At 36.0% G+C, this 25,419-nt stretch overlaps 1 protein-coding gene across 1 annotated transcript in view; it reads left to right on the forward strand.

Moving 5' to 3' along the window:
- Window positions 1-9,693: 9,693 nt before the first annotated feature.
- Window positions 9,694-25,419, forward strand: part of LOC141340513 (R3H domain-containing protein 1-like) — a 70,724-nt gene continuing 54,998 nt past the window's right edge. Inside the window, exon 1 of the mRNA XM_073845512.1 lies at window positions 9,694-9,817. The gene's annotated coding sequence lies outside the window, so the exon portion shown is untranslated. The remainder of the gene's footprint in view (window positions 9,818-25,419) is intronic.

Below are 25,419 nucleotides of genomic sequence, written 5' to 3' on the forward strand. Positions count from 1 at the left end.
TCTCTTGCAAAACTTTTTCTTTCTTCTGAGAAACGCTTTGTGACTGAACATATGTGACGCTGGACCACAAAACCATGTGTCATTAGGGTCAGTTTTTTTTAAAAATTGGGATTTATACACCATCTGAAAGCTGAATAAATAATCTTTCCATTGATGTATGGTTTTCTTAGGTTCGAGATACAACTGTGAAAATCTGGCATATGAGGATCGAGAAAAATCTACATATTGGGAAAATCGTCTTTAAAGTTGTCCAAATTAAGTTCTTAGCAATGCATATTACTAATCCAAAATTACTTTTTAATATTTACGGTAGAAAATGTACAAAATATCTTCATGGAACATGATCTAATCTAAACATCCTAATGATTTTTGGCATAAAAGAAAAATCAATCATTTTGACCCATACAATGTAGTTTTGGCTATTTCTACAAATATGTAGACTGTGACTGGTTTTGTGCTCCAGAATCCATATTTTTTTCATGCAATCATCAGAAGCTCCATGTATTTGACATCTTTTTCTTTTTCTTCCTTCTTCTTTCGTAAAAAATAAATAACTAGTGCTTAAAGTCAGTTTTAGGTCATTTTTTAATTAATTTTTTAAGTTTTTAATTCATTTTTAATGAGGGTGTCATTACTTTGATTAATGTAACGATAAAAGCTTCTCTTTTAATAATGGTTTATTATCTGATAATTGTCTTTTTCTTAGTATAAAGAACATTTTAATAATTTTTCTATTATAAAGAACCTTCACTCTTAAAAATAAAAGTTCCCATCTCATTTTCACATTCAATAAAATAACCATTTGGGCTCCTTTCAGTGGCCATTTATTAAAAGAACCATTTTTTATTAATGTGAAGAACCTCTTTCCACTATAAAGAACAATGTGGATGTTAAAGGCTCTTCATGGAGACATCAATGGCAATAAATGCCAATATTTTGATTGACCAATAACACACAACTCAGTTATTGATATTTATTTATGTCCTCAAGACTATTGGTTTACACCTTACATCAAAAGCAAAGTCAAGTTTATTGTTGCATGACAATGGATAAAAACATCCACAAAATCAGTCATAATGGTAAATTTTTTGAAATTGAGACTTATACATCATCTAAAAGCTGAATAAATAAGCTTTCCATTGACGTAGTAAATAGTTGATGAAATAAAGGTGCTTTAAAAGGTTCTTCACAGAGATATGAACCATTTTTGTAAAAGGTTCTTTAAAGAACCATCCATTTCTCACAAAGAACCTTTTGTGAATCAGAAAGGTTCTTCAGATGTTAGTTCTTTATGGAACCATTTAGACAAAAAAGGTTCTTCTATGGCATCGTGAAGCACCTTTATTTTTAAGAGTGTGTAGGGACAATATTTGGCCGAGATACAACTATCTGAAAAGCTTTTTTCTATTATAAAGTTCCCATCCCTTTTTCACATCCAACAAAAGAACCAATTCAGGTTCCTTTCAGTGCACAGTTCTTAAAAGAACCTTTTTAAATGAGTGTGAAGAACATCTAAAGGATCTTTTCCACTATAAAGAACACTGTGGATGTTAAAGGTTCTTCATGGAGACATTAATGCCAATATTTTAAAAGTTAAAAGTTTCTTATGGAACCATTTAGACAAAAAAGGTTCTTCTATGGCATCGTGAAACACCTTCATTTTTAAGAGTGTGTAGGGACAATATTTGGCCGAGATACAACTATCTGAAAAGCTTTTTTCTATTATAAAGTTCCCATCCAAAAAAAAGAACCATTTTGGGTTCCTTTCAGTGCACAGTTCTTAAAAGAACCTTTTTAAATGAGTGTGAAGAACATCTAAAGGATCTTTTCCACTATAAACAACCTTTCCTCCAAAGGTTCTAATCAATGCTAATGAAGAACCTTAGTGCTCATCTGATGTGTTCACGTAATGTTTATATCAGTATGTTCTGGGTGCAGTGTGAGTAGATATCTCTCCTACAGAGATTACATTTGTAAAGAGTGCAGCAGGAGCAGGAATCCACAAATCCCTCCTCTCATTTCCAGCGCCGCTGCGTCTCGCTCCTGAATGAAACGGCTCAGAAATCCGACATAAGCGCTGGGGTCAGTGTGAAGACAAACCCCCCCGAGGGCGAGATCCAGCAGCACGGCCAAATGAATATGAATGACGCGGGTCAACTGGCCAGTAAAATACGGCTGCAGGGGAGCAATAAGCTAGGGAAATTTTTCGCAGGATGAATAATACAGGGAAAAGCCATCTGGGGCGACGCGAGGGGAGCAAAATTGGTCCATTATGAAGCGCTAAAGCCCTGCTGAATGTTTGCGAGCTCGAGCTGCCCTCCCAATTTCAGCAGGACACAAGCGGCGGCCTCCTCCCTCGAAGTCCTGCCGATCAATTTACAGATAAATAACCTGTCTGGAGGAGAGCGTCTGTATCTCCGCACACACAGCCGAGCCTCCAGAGCTGATCGTATATCAGAACAGAAAGTTTCGGGATCATGAGACGCGCCGCGGATTTGCGCTGTCATTGGAGGATCAGGGCGAATAACGGCGCGCGCGTGGCCGTCTGGAGCGCCTCGTAAAGCGGCTGGCTGACCGGTGTGTCCCGGAGAGATAAGCCCAGCGCTGTCACGTCCCGTTGATGGCTGTATTGTTCTGCTTTCTTCGGTGGCTGCCGTTCAAGCGGCTGAATGCGAGACAATACCTGAATTATAATTCTGATGCTGACGCGCTCTGTAGAGGATCAAGCAGGCCGTGACACGAGGAGAAGGTCCTCTGACACCGAATCATTCACAGCTTTTACATTTACACGCCGCTTGACTAAAGAAACACCACGCGCTGGTGGTTTCAGCACCTCTGAATACATTTACTTGCATTCAGAGTGCAGTGGATTAAATGCTACTTTATTATAATGAGGTGTTGATATGCAAACATATGTTGATGGAAACAGTTATATTGTGTCATCTTTCATTAATAAGTCTAGTGTCAAGTGCACTCTTAAAAATAAACATTCCAACAGGAGGTTTTCAATGCAATGCCATTGGGTTCTCCAAAAACCTTCTTAAGAGAACCATTTAATATTAATGTGAAGAACCTTTTACCACTATAAAGAACATTGTAGATGTTAAAGGTTCATCATGGAGCAATCAGTGGCAGTAAATGGCAATATTTTGATAAAACACAATTCAGTTTAAAATATTTATGTCCTCAAGACTTGGTTTACAGCTTACATCAAAAGCAAAGTCAACTTTATTGTTGCATGACAATGCAATGGATAAAAACATCACTTTCTTCAGTTGATGTATGGTTTGTTAAGATAGGATAAAATGTGGCTGAGATACAGCTGTTTGAAAATCTGCAATCTGAGGGTGCAAAAAATCTAAATATTGAGAAAAACGTATTTAAAGTTGTCCAAATGTAGTTCTTAGCAATGCATATTACTAATCAAAATTTAAATTTGATATATTTACGGTAGGAAATTTACACAGTATCTTTTTGTAACATGATCTTAAAATCCTAATGATTTTTGGCATACAAGAAAAATTTATAATTTTGACCCATGTAATGTATTTTTGACTATTGTTACAAATATACCTGTGACTCTTAAGATTGGTTTTGTGCTCCAGGGACACAAATGTGTAAATACAGACAATAAATACAGATGATCACAGGTGAAACTGACAGTTTTGTTGTGCTGGGGTCAATTTGACCAACGTTCGATTTTTTAACTGATTGAAATACTAGTTAAACTATTTTTTTCTAATTTCTAATTTATTCCCATGAATGTGCATGCAAAGTTTCAACACATTGATGTGTTTTGGAAAGACAAAAATGAAAAAAAAAACTGTCTAGATTCATCAAAAAAAAAAAAAAAAAACTGTTTCTTCATCTAGTTGAGTTTCACAGTCACAAAAATGTGTCAAAGGTTGTTTTTGGATCTCAATTACTAGACAGTTTCAGCACTCAACAGAAGTGTGAAAAACTCATTTTTCACTCATTTAAAGACAGAGGAAGTACAAGTAGCAACTCAATAAAAACCTTTTAGTGGTCAGTTCTTAAAATAACCATTATTAATGTGAAGAATCTTTTACCACTATAAAAAACATTTTGGATGTTAAAAGGATGTTATTGTTGCATGACAATGGATAAGAAACATAACTTTCCTCATTTGATGTAATGGTTTGTTAGGACAATATTTGGCCGAGAGACAACTATTTGAAAATCTGGAATCTGAGGGTGCAAAAAAAAAAAAAGAAATCTAAATATCAAGAAAATCGCCTTTAAAGTTGTACAAATTAAGTTCTTAGCCTTGCATATTACTAATCAAAAATTACATTTTGATTGATTTACAGTGGGAAATTGACAAAATATCTTCATGCATCTTTACTTAATATCCTAATGATTTTTGGCATCAAAGAAAAATCAATAATTTTAACTATTGCTACAAATATACCCATGCTACTTAAGACTGGTTTTGTGCTCCAAGGTCATAAATATGGAAATATAAACAATAAATACAGACAATCACAATTGTTGTGCTGGGGTCAATTTGACCAACGCTCGATTTTTAAACTGCTCAAAATACTGGTTAAACTATTTCTTTCTTCTTGAAATTTGGTGGATATTTCTCATTTAGGGCTATGAATGTGCATGCAAAGTTTCAACACATTGATGTGTTTTGGGAAGACAAAAATGACAAAAATTGTCCAGATTTATCAAAAAAAAAAAAAAAAAAAAACTCATCTAGTTGAGTTTCACAGTCACAGAAGTGTTAAAAACTAATTTCACCGTCACACGGCTTTTAGAAAAGACATTTAAAGACAGGAAGTACAAATAGCATGCAATACTTACACTTAGTACAAATAATGTAAGATGCTATTTATACTATTAATATATCAGTGTGCAAGTCAAGACAAAACAAATCTAAATCTTTATTTTGTGTTTGTGCAGCAACGATAAACTGTGTGGGTCAAATTGAACCCTAACACTATAAACATCGAAGGAACAGAATCAGGATTTTACTTTTATGCCAAAAATCATTAGGATATTAAGATCGTGTTCCATGAAGATATTTTGTAAATTTCCTACCGTGAATATACCAAAATGTACTTTTTGAGTAGTAATATGCATTGCTAAGAGCTTCATTTGGACAACTTTAAAAGCAATTTTCTCAATATTTTGATTTTTTGCACCCTCAGATTTCAGATATATTAAAATAGTTGTATCTCGGCCAAATATTGTCCAATCAACAATAACCTGTGGGTCAAATTAAACCCTAACACTATAAACAGAAGGAACAGGATCATTTAAATTCCTCTCATATTTTAGATTTTTAATCTCTGACTTTCGTACTTTCATAATGCCAATTTTTGCCAAATTGCGTGGAAACCAATGTGGGTCAGTTTGACCCGCAACACAGAAACTGAAGCCAGTTTTTAAGCAGAATACAAACTGGTATTCCATAGTTAAAGTGTAGCAGCAGTGGGATATAATTAATTTGATCAGATTCATAAATGATAAAGCACAACAGACAGAGTTTCCCAGAGCGTTTGTGTGATCAGCGTTTGGGTTTAATAGGAGCTGCTTTTCTCTTTTCTCAGCCAATACTCCAGAAATCCATTGAAGTGCTGCTGTCTGAACTAAATATTAAAGTGGAAGCAACACTCTTATTTGATCTCAGTTTTAAATTCAGCTACATTTTCTGAATTTGCCATTCCAAATTAAGAGCAGACCCACACACAAATAATCAGCAAATACACAAATCAATAGATATTTCCAGCTCCGTTTGAGCGCACACGTATCCGTATCCGTTGTGTGTCACTACTTTGGAGGGTATTTACATAATTTCATTCCTGTACTCCCCCATAACCTGAGTGTGAGCCAGTATCCATTTGTTAAAAGCGCTGCCCACACATCACCCAGCAGAGCCGTATGCACTGGATGGGCTCGTCACCGGCCTCCCACACAGCGTTATATAAAACTAACAGCGTCTCTTCACAGGAGCATGAACGTCAGCAAGTGACTTCTCAAAGGTATCAATCAGTTTAGAGAGAAGGCTGGGACGCAGAGGCTGCCCTCGCTGAATTACAGCTTTCTCCGCCGGGCCCGCAGAGGGACAAAAGAAGGAGGTCGCGGGGTCGTCTGGAAGTGCTCTCCGCCGCGCTCGGGTCCGAACCGTGTCGTGCCGGCGGATCCGCCGAAATGGATTTGACTCTGAAAGCGTTTCCACAGATCAAGGCTGCAGTCATTAGTGCTGTTCTGATCTCAAGATCCACCTGTAAATGGAGCAAATGGAGGGAGGACAACATAAACAATGACTAAACTGCTCAAATTTCTTTTTTAGGGCTTGATATGGAGCTTGAACAGCGAAAAACAGGCCCTGTTTATTTTCTAGCCTATGTGCCTTAATAAGTCAGCTAACAAATAAACATTGGAAATGTTCAATTCAAACAGGGATTTACTCACTGCATGCCTTCAACCTATCAAAGACAAACATATTGCTGATAATATTCACTGTAGTATGAATGAAGCTTCGTCATCCAAAACCAACAATATCATTTAATATTTAGTGATTCATAACCAACACTAGTTTCTGATAAACAAAGGATGAATGTAGATGTATATGTGCATTTTTAAAAAACCATCGCATTTGGATAAAATCCATAAATATGCATACAAATGTGAATGAGTAAAGTTCCACTTCATATAACACATTACAGACAAGTACACTTCAAATCTTAAGTTTAGCAGCTGCCTTAAAGTTTTAAGTTCAATCAACTTAAGTCATTTCAACTCACAAGTTGAATCAACTTATTTTAAGTTTAAATGACTTTTTTTGTTGTTTTAAGCTGATTTAACTTAAAATTTTAAGGCAGTCCTGAACTTAGGTTTTTTAAGTTGAATCTGGGGAAAACTTTTTACACTTGTAAATTTTGAGATTTTGTGTTATTTGGCTTTTCATAGCATGTTTTTTTAGACTAGTGGAAAGAAAACACTCTGTGTGACCCTGAACCACAAAACCAGTCTTATGTAGGACGGGTATATTTGTAGAAATAGCATTGTATCGATTATCGATTTTTCTTCTTTAATGCCAAAAATCATTAGGATATTAAGATCATGTTCCATTAAGATATTTTGTACATTTCTTACCCTAAATATATCCAAACTTAATTTTTTTGTGGTAATATGCATTTCTAAGAACTTCATTTGGACAACTTTAAAGGCGATTTTCTCAATATTTAGATTTTTGCCCCCTCAGATTCCAGATTTTCAAATAGTTGTATCTTGACCAAATATTGTCCTATCCTAAGAATACATCAATGGAAAGAATATCTATTCAGCTTTCAGATGATGTAAATATCAATAACCCTTAACCCTTTTTGGTCCAGGGTCACATTTAAGTGTTTCTTTTATTGCACTTTATCTATTTGCGTCTGCAGGATTCCATTCCAGGCTATATCTTTAAATACGTCAAAACAGTTTTATTCCTGTATCTATATTTTGAAGGCTTGTACATATTTCATTCAAACTGATTTATACAACATTGTATTATTAAAAGCTGTGATACTTTGTTTTTGGTCTGATTACAGTATTTTCTGATTTATGGAGTGATGAAAACAGAAATCCCCTCTGGGAAAACCTTGAATATTTCAACAAAATATTCTAAAAAACAAACAAACAAACAAACAAACAAACAAACAAAAGAACTTTGAACCTGTATTCAGATTTCTGTTCTGGACTAAGCAAATTTGTACATATTTAGATATTTCAGAAAACTTGTATTACAAAACATATTTGCAACTTTTGAATGCAATCAATCAACTGGGGATTTATGGTGATATTATATATATATATTAGATTTGTTTGTCATTAGCTTTTAGCCATATACTGTACATACCTGACCTTAAATCTTAAGTAGTATGGGTATATTTGTAGCAATAGCCAAAAATACATTGTATGGGTCAAAATTATCCATTTTTCTTTTATGTCAAAAATCATTAGGATCATGTACTATGAAGATATTTTGTAAATTTCCTACTGTAAATGTATCAAAACTTAATTTTTGATTAGTAATATGCATTGCTAAGAACTTCATTTAGACAACTTTAAAGGCCATTTTCTCAATATTTAGATTTCTTCGCACCATTAGATTGAATATTTTCAAATAGTTGTATCTCAACTATCAAATCTCAAATATTATCCTATAATTACAAACCATACATCAATGGAAAGCTTATTTATTCAGCTTTCAGATGATGGTTTTGTGGTCCAGGGTCACATTTAAGTGTTTCTTTTATTGCACTTTATCCATTTGCGTCCATAGGATTCCATTCCAGGCTATATCTTTAAATACGCCAATACAGTTTTATTCCTGTATCTATATTTTGAAGGCTTGTACATATTTCATTCAAACTGATTTATACAACATTGTATTATTAAAAGCTGTGATACTTTGTTTTTGGTCTGATTACAGTATTTTCTGATTTATGGAGTGATGAAAACAGAAATCCCCTCTGGGAAAACCTTGAATATTTCAACAAAATATTCTAAAAAACAAACAAACAAAAAAAAAAGAACTTTGAACCTGTATTCAGATTTCTGTTCTGGACTAAGCAAATTTGTACATATTTAATTAGATATTTCAGAAAACTTGTATTACAAAAAATATTTGCACTTTTGAATGCAATCAATCAACTGGGGTGGTATGGTGATATTATATATATATATATATTAGATTTGTTTGTCATTAGCTTTTAGCCATATACATACCTGACCTTAAATCTTAAGTAGCATGGGTATATTTGTAGCAATAGCCAAAAATACATTGCATGGGTCAAAATTATCCATTTTTCTTTTATGTCAAAAATCATTAGGATCATGTTCTATGAAGATATTTTGTAAATTTCCTACTGTAAATTTATCAAAACTTAATTTTTGATTAGTAATATGCATTGCTAAGAACTTCATTTAGACAACTTTAAAGGCCATTTTCTCAATATTTAGATTTCTTCGCACCCTCAGATTGAATATTTTCAAACAGTTGTATCTCAACTATCAAATCTCAAATATTATCCTATAATTACAAACCATACATCAATGGAAAGCTTATTTATTCAGCTTTCAGATGATGGTTTTGTGGTCCAGGGTCACATTTAAGTGTTTCTTTTATTGCACTTTATCCATTTGCATCTATACATTTCAATTCCAGGCTATATCTTTAAATACGCCAATACAGTTTTATGCCTGTATCTATATTTTGAAGGTTTGTTTAAATTTTGCATTCCAACACATCAAAAAGTAATTCCTAATTAGTAATATGCATTGCCAAGAAGTTCATTTGGACAACTTTAAAGGCCATTTTCTCAATATTTTGATTTTTTTTTTCGCATTTTCATTTTCCTCGGCTTGCATTTTTTCAAATAGTTGTATCTCATCCAAATATTATCCTATCCTAAAAACCATACATCAATGGAAAGCTTATTTATTCAGCTTTTTATGTTTAAATCTTCTCAATTTCCAAAAAATAACCACTTATAACTGGTTTTGTGGTCTAGGGTCACATATATAAACACGAGCGCATCTCATCTTGGTATTTATAGAGCTCTTATCTTTAGCACCCGCCTCTCAGGTCAACGCTGTGAAGCGATTGGCTCGCGATCGCAATTAGACCGCTGTGATTGGTCCAACCTCGCTGTCTGTCAATCAAAACGCTCCACGCCGCTCTCTTCAGCGGTCGCTCTCTCAGCCTGTGAGTCCTAATGTTTCTACATTAAATGACAGCAAACACTCCCAAAATATAACAATTACCGTCCACAATCGACACACTGTAACGGAACCGGTAAGAATATGTCTATACTTGTTGTTTTTAGTATGATGTTGAGAAATGGCCAAATGCCGCAGCAGCGGTTCATTAGCGCGTCTGCTAACGCGGTAGCTGGATTAGCTGGTTAGTTAACTCCTCAGACAGCTGGTTTAAATGCATAAGCTGACTGGACTAGTCCTGTATATAGTCAGAAAAGCTCGGACTAGTTCATTTTTGGTTTCACTGCTTCTGTAAATGAATTCTCCGAGTGTCTTTCATTGAATCGGGCGCCGGTTTCTGTGACTGGACTCCACAGATGAGGCCTGTGGTTTGAATTGATTGACATGTCACATGAACGCAGTCACTTTGAATATCTAATGATCTGAATTAGCAGACCTCTCTTTGAGATGGCATGTGGGCTTCATAGAGGTTTACCACAGCCGCTGTCAGATGTGTGTTATTACTGACTGTGTGTTAGCAGCAGAGCTAACATGCTAGCTGTTGTCATTGAGGGCTTCAGTCAGAGATGATGACAGGTGCTCACAATGCTTTATCTACAGACATAACTGTTAATATGATTTCTGTGTGGTCACAATTGTTTGTGTGTGTGTTTATATGGTCATATGTGACACAGAGTGCTGTCATATTCGATCACAGATGCTTCAATCACACTGACATGAAGTTTTTCCAAGTTTCAGCCTGTTTTTCATAAATTTTCATGCAGTTAATAAATTATACAGTATTGGAGAACAGTGCAGTTGTAATGTAAATAGTGCAAACCAAACCAGTCTGTAATGCTTTTGGCTTGCCTTTTGACCTCCATTATGAGGTTTCCACTGAGATTTGGCAAACCGCATTTGGATTTTGAAACATTTCAGATAAAAACAAGTTTACAGTTTGCATTTTTACCCTGCAAAGCCTGACATATGAAATAATAGTCCAAAAATGTTTTTTGAAATGCTGAAGGTTATTGAACGTTTAGACAAAATGGCTAAATTTAATAAAAAGTTTGCACATGTGCTTTTTGTTTTGTGTCATATTTGATGCATCAGGCTCATATAGTCTGATAGAATGAAAATATGGAGCTCAGTTTTATTCAGAGACTCAATCTGAGCAGAAATATGAATCTGGTGCAGATGCTGATATTGATATGATGAAATTTTGAGGCTTGTAATGTGAATCAATGAGATGTTTATAACAGTACAGCAGATACTGACATAATATGATGTAAATATGAGTGTTCGTATTATCTCCAGTAATATGTCTTAGTAAGATGCGATTGAAATGTTTTAAACATAATGCAATGCAATCCAATAATGATTAAGAGATGAACAAACACACCTCAAAAGATGTGATGTTTTGGAGGCTTAGAAAGATCATTCCTCCATGGAGGAACAGTGAAAGTAAAGCTTCTGGAAACATTACTCAAAAGATTCTGATCAGATTTGAGATGCTTCAGTTCAATAAGTGTTCATAAGTATTACAGATATTCTCATGTTTACTTGATAAAACTCAGTCAAGATCTGACAGCAGAAAGACACTTGAATCACATTCTTGTTCGAGTGGATGAGTTGAACCCGGTGCGGTAAATAAGAGTCTGCCGCTGTCAAGTGCACTCAATAGTGATGTAGTAGTGTATGTGGCTTGATCAGAACGCTGTCTTACAGTGTGTGATGCACGGGTGTCAAACTCAGTTCCTGGAGGACCACAGTCTTGCAGAGTTTAGATTTAACTCTTAAGTAGGGCCAGCTAACCAACTCCTTAAGCCTTATTTAAAAGCTACATGGTTTGTGTGTTGGAGTAGGGTTGCAACTAAACTCTACAAGGCTGTGGTCCTCCAGTAACTGAGTTTGACACCCCTGGTCTAATGCATCGGGACAAAACCTGCTCTCAAACACAAGCCGTTTAACACTCATAATGCATTTAGAATCTGCATACTGATGTGGAATTTACTTGAATTTGAACTTGAACTTATTTGTGACACTGGACCACAAAACCAGTGATAAAGGTCATTGCATGCTATGTATGAAATTTTCATATGTATTTTTTCAGGTTTTTTGGTATTCGTCATCCTTTCCTATCAAAATGCTTGCTGTGGATGTGAAAACGCAGAAAATTTAACCTGATCTGATTTTTTTTTATGATGGACAAAAATTCTAGAGGCAGTGTGTAAACATGATTGATACAACGTGAGGTTGTATTTATTTTTTACCCTGCAAAACTTTTGGACTCGGTGTGCAGTGACCTGAGATTTATCATCTGAAAGCTGAATAAATAATCTTTCCATTGACGTATGGTTTGTTTGGACAATATTTGGCTGAGATACAACTATTTGAAAATCTGCAATCTGAGGGTGCAAAAAAAAAAATCAAAATATTGAGAAAATCACCTTTAAAGTTGTCCAATTGAACTTCTTAGCAATGCATATTACTAATCAAAAATTAAGTTTTGATATATTTACGGTAGGAAATTTACAAAATATCTTCATGGAACATGATCTTAATATCCTAATGATTTTTGGCATAAAAGAAAAATTGATCATTTTGACCCATACAATGCATTTTTGGTTATTGCCACTAATGGTACTTAAAGGTTGTATCAGCGATTTCTAGCCTAAAACATAAAGTGTCAATTTCAGCTGACCTTTCTTCACGATCCGCTCGCTGCTTGTCCCATAAATTGTCTGTGAAAAAAACGCGTCTCTCTGGTCAGCCTAGGGTCCGAGATATGCCAAAAAAACAATCGGCACTACCAACCTTTCCACAGATAAACAAACAGTGTTCCAACCAATCAGCGTCAGGGGGTTGGTGTTGTGGACTTTCCTACTGGTGCAAGGATGGTTGGAACACTGTTTGTTTATCTGTGGAAAGGTTGGTAGTGCCGATTGTTTTTTTTGGCATATCTCGGACCCTAGGCTGACCAGAGAGACGCGTTTTTTTCACAGACAATTTATGGGGCAGGCAGCGAGCGGATCGTGATGAAAGGTCAGCTGAATTTGACACTTTATGTTTCAGGCTAGAAATCGCTGATACAACCTTTAAGACTGGTTTTAAAACATAACTTAATGTTTTTCAGCTAATTGTATAAGGCACTTCTCATTAATGAGTGAATGTGGAAAAAAAGGTAAATCTTTGACATTTTAAATTACACATGGACCACACACACACACACACACACACACACACACAAATCAATACAAATATTCTTTTTTAATATTGATGTGAAATTTTGAATATATCATTGAACTCTGTGAAATGAATATAAACTAGAGATGACCAAAAACAAAACAACAAAATTTTTCGTGTTTTTTCCCTCATGTATTTTGCCTTTTGTTTTTTTTCACCATTGCATAAATTAAATAGCCAAAATGTGCTTTTAACATTTTTGTCATCTAACAGTATTTAATACTGTAATACCTGGACCTGAACGTGAAAATTTTTCTCTTTTTAATAGTTATATCTCTTAAATCTCTTAAAAACCACACACACACAAAACGTTTTGAGGGTCTGCAAAGGTTTGTTCTTTTACTAAAAACTATGCAGGTTTTTTTATTTTTTTTAAGAAATGTTAATATCTCTTCCGGGTCAAAACTGATCTGAATGTGTCATGAGGGTGTAAGAAGTGATGATGGCAGCTGATGTGTGTTATTTGTCTGTCATTTAGGTTGAAATCATGTGTTTAGCAGTTGAGGCAGAGAGAGGAAAGTGAGTTTTCTGTCTAGATGTGTGTGTTTGTGTATCTGTGTGAGAGATGTCTTCCAGCATTATAAGTGCTCTTATCAGCAGTATTGTTCATGGTGTTCCTCTATGGCCTGTATCTGTCAGCGGCTGATATTAATAGAGCACTAGTGATGTATGAGCTCTGCTGAACACATGTACTGCAGCGCAGGACGGACGCACCTGAGATCCACCGTCCTTCATCACACACCTCAGAGCCATTTAATCAGCCCTTAGTGTTCAAGCTGTAAGTCAGCCTCAAAACAAGCAGCAAACGCTCTAATTCCAAGCCATGTATTTGTCCAGAAACATTCAAATCAGTTGTGTTAAAACGCCGTTAATTCCAAAACCATTAAAAGCAATTATTGTATCAATTAGCTGATCTGATAGAGGAGTAGTTCAGTAGTATTGATGTTGTGTTTGTGCAGCATGGGGACGTTGTTTTCTTGTTGCGTGGTAATGAAATGTGTTCCTGCTGCAGGTAATGCTCAGGAGGAGTGTGGGAATGAGATTACGTTTGATTGTACGATTGCAGAAGGAAATGTGGCCCCATTATGCTCAAGATGAACACTTATGTTTTTTTAAACCTGGTGTTGGTGGTTTAAACAGCAACAAGTGCTGTATTTTCTATAAAATAAGCTGTTTTATATGATCTGAAACCACTTTTACAATGCAATTAAAGGATTACTCCACTTCCAGAATGAACATTTCCTGTCATCCAAGATGTTCATGTCTTTCTTTCTTCAGTCGCAAAGAAATTACATTTTTGGAGGGAAACATTCCAAGATTTTTCTCCATATAGTGCAGTTTAAATGCAGTGTCAAAGAGCTCTAACCGATCCCAGCTGACGAATAAGGGTCTTGTCTAGCGAAACAATGTTATTTTCTTAAAAAAATTAAACATGTATACACTCTCGTTTAACCTCAATCGCTTGTCTTGTCTAGCTCTTCAATGGTGTAAAGATGTAATCACGATATCTAATGAATGTTAATGTGAGTGTGAGTGATTGTGTATGTTTAATCTGTGCTTTTGTTTCACTTTATTATGGTGGCAATGGTTTTAATGTTAATATTTGAGTATTTGAGCTCTTTATTGCATGGGTTGCAAAAATGTGAAAATTTCCAGTAGATTTTGGAAACATTCCAGAAATTTTAGAACATTTCCAGGCAGAGTTGGGGGAAGTTACTTTTAAAAGTAACGCATTACAATATTGAGTTACTCCCTAAAAAAGAAACTAATTCCGTTACTTAGTTACTTTTTATGGAAAGTAATGCGTTACGTTACATTTACGTTACTTTTTAAATCTGGGCAGGGTTTTCTTGTTTGTTTTTAATATAAAAACTTCTATTTTTGTCAAATTTAAAAGCCTTTTCACAGTAAAAGCCTCAGGTTTAGAGAAAAGTAATTGACGTCTGTACAGTAGACCGCAGAAGAAACGATGTCAACTCTTCAGCAATAAAAAAGGAAAACAAATGTTCGATTATCTTGAGTAATTTGTGCTTATTAGTATGGATGAATTGGATCATCGAAGGTCGGCAGCAAAGACATCGGTTAATAAAACGGGATTAAATACATAAAGGATATTTGTATTATTTAACATTTAATTATTGCAGGTTTGCTTGAATTTCAATGTTTTTATTCAATTTGAAGAACACTGAATCTGTTTTTTAGTGAGTGAGATGAATTAATGCATGTTCACATTTATTCTAGAATAGGGCTGTGCGATATGGACAAAAGAAACCTATCATGATTTTCTTGAACAGTATTGCGATTTCGATTTTAATCACAGTTTTGACACATACATGTTTTACAGTGTGAATCTAAAACATTTTTCTAAAAGGAAAACAATTAGATCTTTATCAAAGACCTGTAACATGTCTCTAAAACAGAAGGCGGAAAAAAAAATCACCTAGCAGGTGAAAAAAAGTTAGGAGCACCAAAAAAAATGTAGGCGCACCCAATTTCTTTTTAGTAATGCACTGATCTTGATTCTTCATGGCTGATTCTGACAGCAGATGTTTTACAAGCACATGATCAAAGTAGGCTACTCTTTCAATATTCAAAGTGCAAATAGAGACCGAATTTTTCAAGCATGATACAGAGCTATAGACAACTACACAATATATTTTTATAGCCCACATACTAATAACTGCCTAGATATTTTATGTAGCCTAATTTGCGCGCATTGAGGAGTCGCTCTCTAAACGCGGGATATTAAAATTGCTTTTGAATGCGCGTCCGCGTTTTACTTTTGGTTTTGTTTTAACGATCGTGCGAGACTCTCTCAGGCGCTGAGCGTGCATTCTACAATAAAAGAGATTATTATAACAAAACCATTTGAAATATGAGAGGACACAAACAGGATTTTGAAAAGCATGTCCCCAGTGAAAATTACACCCCTGTGTGAGTGGAACTCTGCCGCTGAGTTATCATCTGATGTGGATGAATGCCGCGTTGTTCAGTAACGTATATGGACACGGAGGCGCCAGAATTGTATCTGAAAGAATGTACGCTGTAGCACGAAATATATTATATTTCTTCAAAAGCGGTTTGTGGAGACCTTTTTTTTTTTTCACAATAGAAAAAGAGAATGGCGAACCTGTCACTGTGTCAGCTCCCAGCAGTCTGTTCAGTAGTTAGGCTACCGAAAGTTTGGTAAAGGAATGAAACCAAGTCGGAGCACAACAGTTTCTCGCACTCGCACCAATGCTCCCAAATATAATTTCAGGTCACGCAGATTAAATTTTGGGAGCATATGCGACCAAAACGTTCACAATTTCGAGCCCTGCCTAGTAAAGGTAGAACAAAATGTCTTTAGAACAGACCTATGGCAAAACGTAAGTATGTGTGTGCGTATGCGAGTGCGTGTGTTTGAAAAAACAACAACCCAGACCACAGTGTCCCACATAAGAACAGTTAGAACACTGGCAGAGTCTAGCTGCTTTCTGCTAAGAAAACCAGCATGACCATTTCTGGTTTCAAGCATGAACGTTGGCATGTTCTTGCTCTCTGTTTAGGCGCGCTGTGTTGTGATTGGTTCAAATAGCATGCTGCGGGAAAAGTATCAGTCGAGTGCGTGCAAAAAATCGTGCTGTAAGGCGATTTAGAAATCGTGCATGTTCACATCGCGATTTCGATTAATCGCACAGCCCTATTCTAGAACTAAAGTAACATCTCACAATTTCTCTCAACATGGGGACAGGAGAGCTTTTAATCAATAAATCGGGGTAAAAAGTAACTGGCGTTACTTATTTGAAAAAGAAACTCAGATATTGTCAATTTAAAAAATAATGCGTTACTAGTTACTTGGAAAAAGTAATATTATGTAACTTGCGTTACCCCAACACTGTTTCCAGGATTTTTTGGAATGTTCCAGAGATTTTTAAAAGGTTCCAGAAATTTCCTGGAAATTTTACACCCTTTTGCAACCCTACATATAACACATAGCATAAAATCTACATGGGTTTCTTCCTCAGTTTGCACACTGTTTGGAAGATCTATGATCTAGTAGGCGTCTTCAGTAAGCACTGGTTTTATCTTGGTCTGAGGTATATCAGATGTGATCTGTGGACAGAAGCAGTGTTGCTTTAAAGCACGTTTAGCATGTTATTCAATCGACTGAAGTGTACGCCGGCTTTGAACTCGTCCGCTCCTGATTTAGAGCCTCGTCTTTCTTTCATCGGCGTTGCGTTAAGAGCAGTTGTGCGGTAATGGCCTGACCCGAATCGAGCAGAGGTCCGTGAACGGCAACTCGCGGCTTTCTGGCAAAGCGTAATAGACGCAGTCGCCATTAGAGCCGTTATTTGGCGACGTCTCTCTCGACTGTATCATCGTGCGCCCATCCCGCCGGCGTTACACTTAAAAGCCCTCCGCTCTCGCTCTTACAACCTCTTAGCATTTATCCTCACTCTTCGAGCCCCTCTCTCCTGGCCTTTCGCTATGGAAATGTTCCTGACAGAATTTCCGTGATTCGCATCCGTGCTTTTTCTGCACCTTTTCCTCCGTCCTCCATTAGAGACATTCATTTCCCGTGTCTATATGAAGCGTCTGACACCAAGCATTTGTAGAGCTCTTCCTCTGACGCGGCGGGTGGCCGTATCCATCCCCCTCTGAGTGCGGGTTTAACGCCATTAGCGGCTCACCCATCAGTCTTTCTTGTCTTTGAATGCTCCAGGTATCTAGAGCCATCCATCAATGCGGCGGGTCACCGAGTCAATTAAGTTTCCACAACATTACAGTTTCGCTTCTGCGCTTTGCAGAGAACAGAGTGTTGCGCGGTTCGCCGGCTCACTTCTCCAACAAAGTTGGAAGTCTGTGATATTCTTCCTGGTGTTTTCAGATTCGTGAAATGAAAGCGAGAGTGTTTGGAGTTCCCACAAGTCCCGGTTCTCTCCGGCGAGTCGTGTGATTCTCCAGGTCCCGTCAGATCCAGGTAGAGGTCGACGTGTAGTGCACACTGACCTAATTAGAGAAGGCGGATTGTCCCGCGGTGCCCTTCGTGTGTTGGTGTGATTGTGATTGGACTGCGGTTGCACTGAAATGATTCTATTGCTTTAATTGCTGCAGGCGTCTCTCCAGTCATTGAACTGACATTTCTTTCTCTTTAGTGTGGTTTTCTGCAGGTGAATGAGAGCTGCTGGTTTAGTGATGTATGTAAAACACAGCTTTGAAAACCATTGAGTTTTTCTAGCAAAGGTAAAGCGATTTAAAGCGATTTAATGACTCTTAGCTAGAAACAGTAGCCTATCATCATTTATGGCTGTCAACGTCCACTCTGTGGGATGCCCAAGTTTACTTCACCATTTTACAAATAAATCCTAATCTAATCATGACAAACTATATATCATTGAAGAAGGTCTAAGGCTCCTAAATAGATATTTGACATTTTTTTTGTGTTACAAATTATGTAGGAAAATAATTTATAACAAGAGTTTCATAGATTAATTTATGCACCTCAAAAATCTCCTTCATAACCGGAGTTCTGACCTTTCGCACAAACAGACTTTCTTGTTGCCTTTTTCCCTATTACACATTAGAAATAATAAGAAATGATATATCAGATGAAAACTTAAAATGTCAAAATTCATCCTTTGGAATGCCATTTTAAAATCAGACATTGAATTAACATACATCAAAATCATATTACTAAATGTTCTTGTCCATGAATGATAAAGATTTAAGCTTCAATTCTTCATTTTCTCGTCTCTGTTCAAAAATGGCAGTAACAGTTGAGGGGTTAATGGATCGTCATGCTCATATATGGCTCCATTGCTCTGCTGGTCCATGAATCTGGCACCATCAAAGTACTACTCTTTCAATATTCAAAGTGCTAATAGAGACCGGATTTTCCAAGCATGATACAGAGCTAACTACACAACTACACAACTTATAGCCCACATACTAATAAAAGTCTAGATATTTTATGTAGCTTAATTTGCGCGCATTGAGGAGTCGCTATCTAAACGCGGGGTATGAAAATTGCTTTTGAAAGCGCGTGCGGGTTTTACTTTTGGTTTAGTTTTAACGACTGCGTGAAACTCTCGGCGGCGCTGAGCGTGCATTATACAATACAAGAGATTACTGTAACACAACCATTTGACACAAACGGGATTTTGAAAAGTGTCCCCAGTGGAACTCTGCCGCTGAGTTATCATTTGATGTGAATGAATGCCGCATTGTACAGTATATTGAGACGGAGGCGCCATGAATTGCATCTGACAGAATGTGCGCTGAAGATGAAGTTTAAATGGTTATGTAATGTTGGAGAGAACGGCGAACCTGTCACTGCATCAGCTCACAGCAGTCTGTGCAGTAATAAGGCTAGCAAAAGTTTTGTAAAATATAATTGGCTGAATCGTATAAATGCTGGATTAAGATCGTGAGGGGGGTCGAATCGAGATCGCGACCTTTTAACAATTAATTGTGCAGCTCTAGGTCAATCATGTTGAAGAATATTTTAGGGATGCGCCAATATGAAAATTCTTGGCTGAAAGCAAACTAAATTAAACACTAGGCCAAAAGCAGAAGGCCGACATAGGTTTCTTCTTTGGTTTGGAAGATAAAACTGTTTTCTTGAACTAAATTAAACACTGGTCCGAAGGCCGATTACTGAACACCCTTTTCATGTTTTTTCCCTTTTTTTTCACCATTGCGAAAATTAAATAGCCAATATTTGCTTTTTACAGCAAATATTTTTGCTGTAAAAAGCAAATATTGCAGCATTTTTGTCTTGCTTTCCAAAGAAAATAAATAAATTACAAAACAACAATTTAGGAATATTTACTTAACACTGAACATTTTTTAACATTCTAGTAGACATTATAGCCTACCAACAAACCACAATTTAACTTAAAATCAATAATAAGCTAGTAAAATACTATTCTTTGGCCATTTTTAGGACCTCCTTCTTGAATCAGATGTGTTTTTAATGTACAAATAAATGCAGCCTTGCTGAGCAAAGGACAATGTTAGAATAAATGTATTAATAGAGCTGTTGGGATGATTGTTAGCATTATTTTTGTCTTAGTCAATTTTATTTGACAGAATAACAGTAAAATGACAGTACTAGCATTTCTGAATGTTGACTTTTATTTTGCTGTAATCCCACAAGAAGACCTCAGTACTACTTTTAGGTCTAAATGTTAAAAATTTAAAAATTTACTGGAATTTTCCACCCTTTTGCAACCCTACATAGCATGAAGTCTACATAGGTTTCTTCTTTGGTTTGCACACTGTTTGGAAGACAGCACTGTTTTCTTGAACTAAATTAAACACTGTTTTTTTTTTTTTTTTTTTTTTTCAAAATTTTTTTTTTTACCATTGCATAAATTAAATAGCCAATATTTGCTTTTTACAGTGTTGTCTTGCTTTTCAAAGAAAAAAATCAATTACAAAACAACATTCTAGTAGACATTATAGCCTACCAACAAACCACAATTTAACTTAAAATCAATAGCAAGTTAGTAAAATAATATTCTTTGGCCATTTTAGGACCCTCTTCTTGAATCAGATGTGTTTTTAATGTACAAATAAATGCAGCCTTGCTGAGCGAAGGAGAATGTTAGAATAAATGTGTTTGTAATGATTGTCATTATTATTTTTGTCTTACTTTTATATTTTATTTTCCAGAACAACAGTGAAATGACAATACTAACATTTCTGAATGTTGTCTTTTATTTAGTGGTAAACCCGCAAGAAGAGCTCAGTCCTGGTTTTTGCTGGCAGCAGCAGATTTGTGAATGATTGTCATCTTTGGTCTTTGAACCCTGGCTAAGGAGCTGCTGTCAGAATAAACACCATTGGTGTCTGGTGTATTAGACAACAGAACGTTCTGGAGTTGATTGACTAATGGATGATTTCAGTCATCATACAGTAACCTTTCTCTCCTCATGAAGACATGCGATGCGCTTCTAAACAGTCTCTCGCTGTCGCTGCTTGGAATGATTTTTGTGTCTTTCTCGGACAGTTTTAAATGCTTCCACACTGACCACATGTTTGATCATTAGTGCACGCCTCTGTTTGATCATTGATCATTGTTTGCTATCATTTATTCAGCCTCTGCTGCTTCAGTGATGAACATAAAACACCATCAGCTTTGAAAACCATTGCGTTTTACTAACAAAGGTCAGTCATGTTGAGAATATTTTTGTTTGATGTAAGTGCTTCAGAAATGCTAAAGTTGGTTGCTTGTGCTTTTAAGACCCTTAGGAAGTGATTAGTTCCTGCAGCAGCCCATCTGAGATGGAATGACCCATGCTGTTTAATTTCTAGACAGCGGCACACTAACAAGTGCGTCTGGGATTCATAATGTGACTTTTTAACTCGATTAAAAGGTCCAGACTAGTACTTGGTGGAATGATGCTAGATTGGATTGATGTCGTTTATCGTCAAGTCAGCTTTATTTCTACAATACAGATTGTGTCAAAGCAGCTTCACAGAAATAAACTTGAAAATAACAGAATCAGTTATGGAAACTCAGCTCTAAAAGACTATATATATATATATATATATATAGAGAGAGAGAGAGAGAGCTAATTTAATTGTGATCATGATTTCTGCTGCTCTTGGTTTATTAAGCATAACTGTTATATTTGCCTGCTGGTTATTTATCCTGAAAATGTTCCATTTTAATTTGGCATTTGGTTTTTAGACTGCGTTAGATGTGTTTGTGTGAAGCAGTGTGTGAAAATAAAGCGCTGGACGAGTCCCAAACAAGTCAAGACGAGGGAGAACTTATGAAGAGCTGACTGCATTATTATATAATAGAATCAAACTATATCATCCACTTTCATCAGCTTTTCATTTGCAGTCTGCCGCTCAAAAGTTTGGGATCAATAAGACTTGTAATGTTTTTTAAAGAAGTCTCTTATGCTCATCAAGACTGCATTTATTTGTTCAAAAATGCTGAAAAAAAACCTAATAATATTGCTAAATGTTATTACAATATAAAATATAGGTTATTTTTTTTAATATACATTACAATCATTGTTTTCCTGCGATGCAAAGCTGAATTTTCATCAGCCATGCTCTGGTCTTAAGTGTCACATGATCCTTCAGAAATCATATCTAATATGCTGATTTATTATTAGAATTATCAATGTTGGCAACCGTTGTGCTGCCAAATATTTTTTTGGAACCTGTGACACTTTTTTCAGGAGTTAAAAAGAACAGCGTTTATTCAAAATATAAAGCTTTTCTAATATAAGTCTTTGCAATCACTTTTTATCGATTTAACACATCCTTGCTGAATAAAAGTATTAACTTCCTTCAAAAAAAAAAAAAGAAAGAATAAAAATCTACAGACCCCAACTTTTGAACAGTAGTGTATAAAATAAAATATATAGATTTTTTTTAAATGTATATTAAAATAAAAGAACATTGTTTTACATCATAATATTTCTCAAAATTTTCTGTATTTTTCAAATAAACACAGCCTTGATGAGCATTAGAAACTTATTTCAAATACATAAAATACAAAACGTCCTGATCCCAGTCTTTTGACCTGCACTGTATATCCATCAAGTTCCAAATGAATAAAAGAGGAAATAATCAAATTCACTCATTGCATTAAAATTTTGCATAACCTCATTATATTTAAACTTTTCATTTTTACAAGAAAAATTTATTATATCATGATATACAATCAGTGGTTGAAGCATCTATATAAAATCGTCTTGTGTGCCATTTCTGTGCTGGTTTTGAGTTTCTGTAGGTTCAGTGTAATGGAGGTAAATGTGAAGAGAGCTGCACTCAGGGAGCGAGTGTTGAACCTCATGAATGATTGTGTGTAGGGCTGGGCGATAATTCGATAATGATAATTATCACGATATAGTTTGTTGTTGTTTTTTTTCCGATAAAACGATAATGACAGTTCGATAAGCGCTCGATAATGTTTACTCGCTATGCGTAACGCTGCGCAGGCATTTTGCAGCCCGCACTTCCGGATGCCACACGCAGTATTTAGTTTACAGCCACAGGGCTCTACAGTGAGACCATTTCACTCACATTTGCGACTAAAAATTAGTACGTGCGACTGTAAAAAAAAAATAAAATTTGATTTTGTTCCATTTCGTCGTCAAAAGTAGTCTGAAACAAGTCACAACTGCGCGCATCTCCATTCAAACACAGCGGTGTTTCGTTTATGAATGAATGAAATGATTCAGTTTCATAAAGAGAGTCACTTGCTTTATTCCCGAATGAACCATCCGTTTGAACGAATCAAAAGAATGAAATGATTCAGTAATTAAATCAGTGTCTTACCGCCACCTGCTGGCAGATCTGTTCAGTTAGTTAAATCTTTTAATATTTCTGTATTCAAACTTTATTTAAAACATTAATCTCATGAATTTATGATTTTGATTGCTCTCATGTCACCTCTGAGCCTCATTAAACATACGAAAAGGTAAAAGCAAAGGTAAAAAACTAAATAGGAAGGCAAATTTTTTTATCTGAGTTTTAATTATTGCTTACAAGTGCTCCTAGCAAGAAAAGTAAGTGTAGAGCCCTGAGCCATTATTTTTTTTTTATTTATATTTATATTTTTATATTTATACAAAATGTGTTAAATCAGCTGCACAAAGGGATTGGCATGCTGAAAAGATTTGTCTGTTCTTATTTTTGTTGAATGATAAATATCATTAAAAATCACTCTGCGTTTACAGTCAGAACCATGAACCAAGTGTTGTATCATATTACACTTCTTATTTTTTTTTATAAAAACGTTTTATATATTCTATTAATATGAATAATATTGTATTCTATTGATGTTGATTTTACTAGTAATATTCTAATCTGTATTCTACCTCAATTGATCATTGTTTGGAAAGTATTTGTCATGTTCTGACAATAAGCCATAAATAATAATTAACTGTCTGTTTTTTCTTTCATTCAGGAGTAAAAACCTGCCTTTAAAACTGATAGATATAAAGATTAGACATTTATCGTGATAATTATCGATATCGACTGATATGAGAAAAATCATGGTGCCATATCGCCCTAATTGTGTGGATGTTGTCCTGGCGTGAGGTTAGTTTGACACATTGCAGGTGTGACGGGCAGCACTGGTTGGTCATTTGTGTTAGGCGAACAGGTGATTGTCATACTGTTAGTTTGTCAGCAGTGTTAGGCCTGCTGTAGCTTCACTCCATAAGAAAAGTGTCGTTGATTTTCTCCAGCAGCCAAAAGTTGATTTTAAGCATGAGCAGTGCAGCTGTTGATGTGTCCTGTCATCAGAGGCGTGTAATTGCATCTCGTCACTGATGTTCTGCGTTTTCATGTGTTGTTTGAGCTGGATCTCTCTAGATCTTCCTCAGTGGCACTGATATAATAGATACTGAAACACATGTTAAACTGGAACGCCCTTCATTCACAAACTTCTGCACATCTGTTAGATAAATAATTCAGCTCATTTCATCATCCAGGTGCTAGTAAGACAATTTTTAGCTCAGTTTAAAGGGTTAGTTCACAAAAATGATCACTCCGAACCTATAAGACTTTGGTTCATCTTTAAAACATGGTTCTTAAAATTACATTGCTATTGCCTACAAGCTAGAAACGGTGCTTTACCACGACTCGTTGTGTCTCATTATTTAAATATGTTCACGGATTTGGTAGTTATGAGAAGTTCTGAGAGGAAAAACAAGACTTACGGTGCACAGTTCAGGTTTTCGTGGAGCTGCATCTCTGACGGCTTCGGACGAACCACAGTCTGACGGCGGACCCGATGAAGGTGTTGTGTGCACCGAAGGAACTGCACCGGCTCTGAGCCTCACTTGGTTCTTGCTTCGGCATCCCATGTTGAACTGTATCGTATCGCCGGGATAATAATCCTCGTTGTAAAGTGAACGCGTTTTTCGAAGCAGATGCATTAGGCTCGTCTCTTCGCCCGCACAAACGCACCCAGATACGGAAGATAGCACCGTTCTTTGTATTGTAAGTAAACCCGTGGAGATGATGTCCTGACAGGCTGGAGTTTGTGCAGCCTCCATAAACACAATAATTTACCACGACGATGATCAATTGAAATTAAAAATAACTACCGAAAACACACTAACTCACCGCTGCTCCTACTGAATAGCAACAGAGCTTGGCGAACGACTCCCTCTCGTGACGTCAGATGACGCGGTGTGGGGAAAAAGAGCTGTTTTTGAGAGCGGTCAAGGAAATCGTCACTTTTTCTTCTAAACTTGTGCCCTTACATCTTGTAAAATATTTTAAAATCCTGCATCTTTGGTCTGTTCTTTCCAATGTTGTATGTATGTCTCCTTTTCTTCATTTATAATTTCTTTTATTCTTCCATGATCCTCAAGTTTTGTGATATTGAGTGCTTTGTTAGTCAGATTGGACACCATTACACAAAGATGACTCTTTTGCTTTAAAATGAAGAGAATCTTCAGAACTAGAGTTTAAGTGGATCCAAAACTT

Source organism: Garra rufa, chromosome 8 (genome assembly GCF_049309525.1).
Source record: "Garra rufa chromosome 8, GarRuf1.0, whole genome shotgun sequence".
Taxonomy (NCBI): Eukaryota; Metazoa; Chordata; class Actinopteri; order Cypriniformes; family Cyprinidae; genus Garra; species Garra rufa.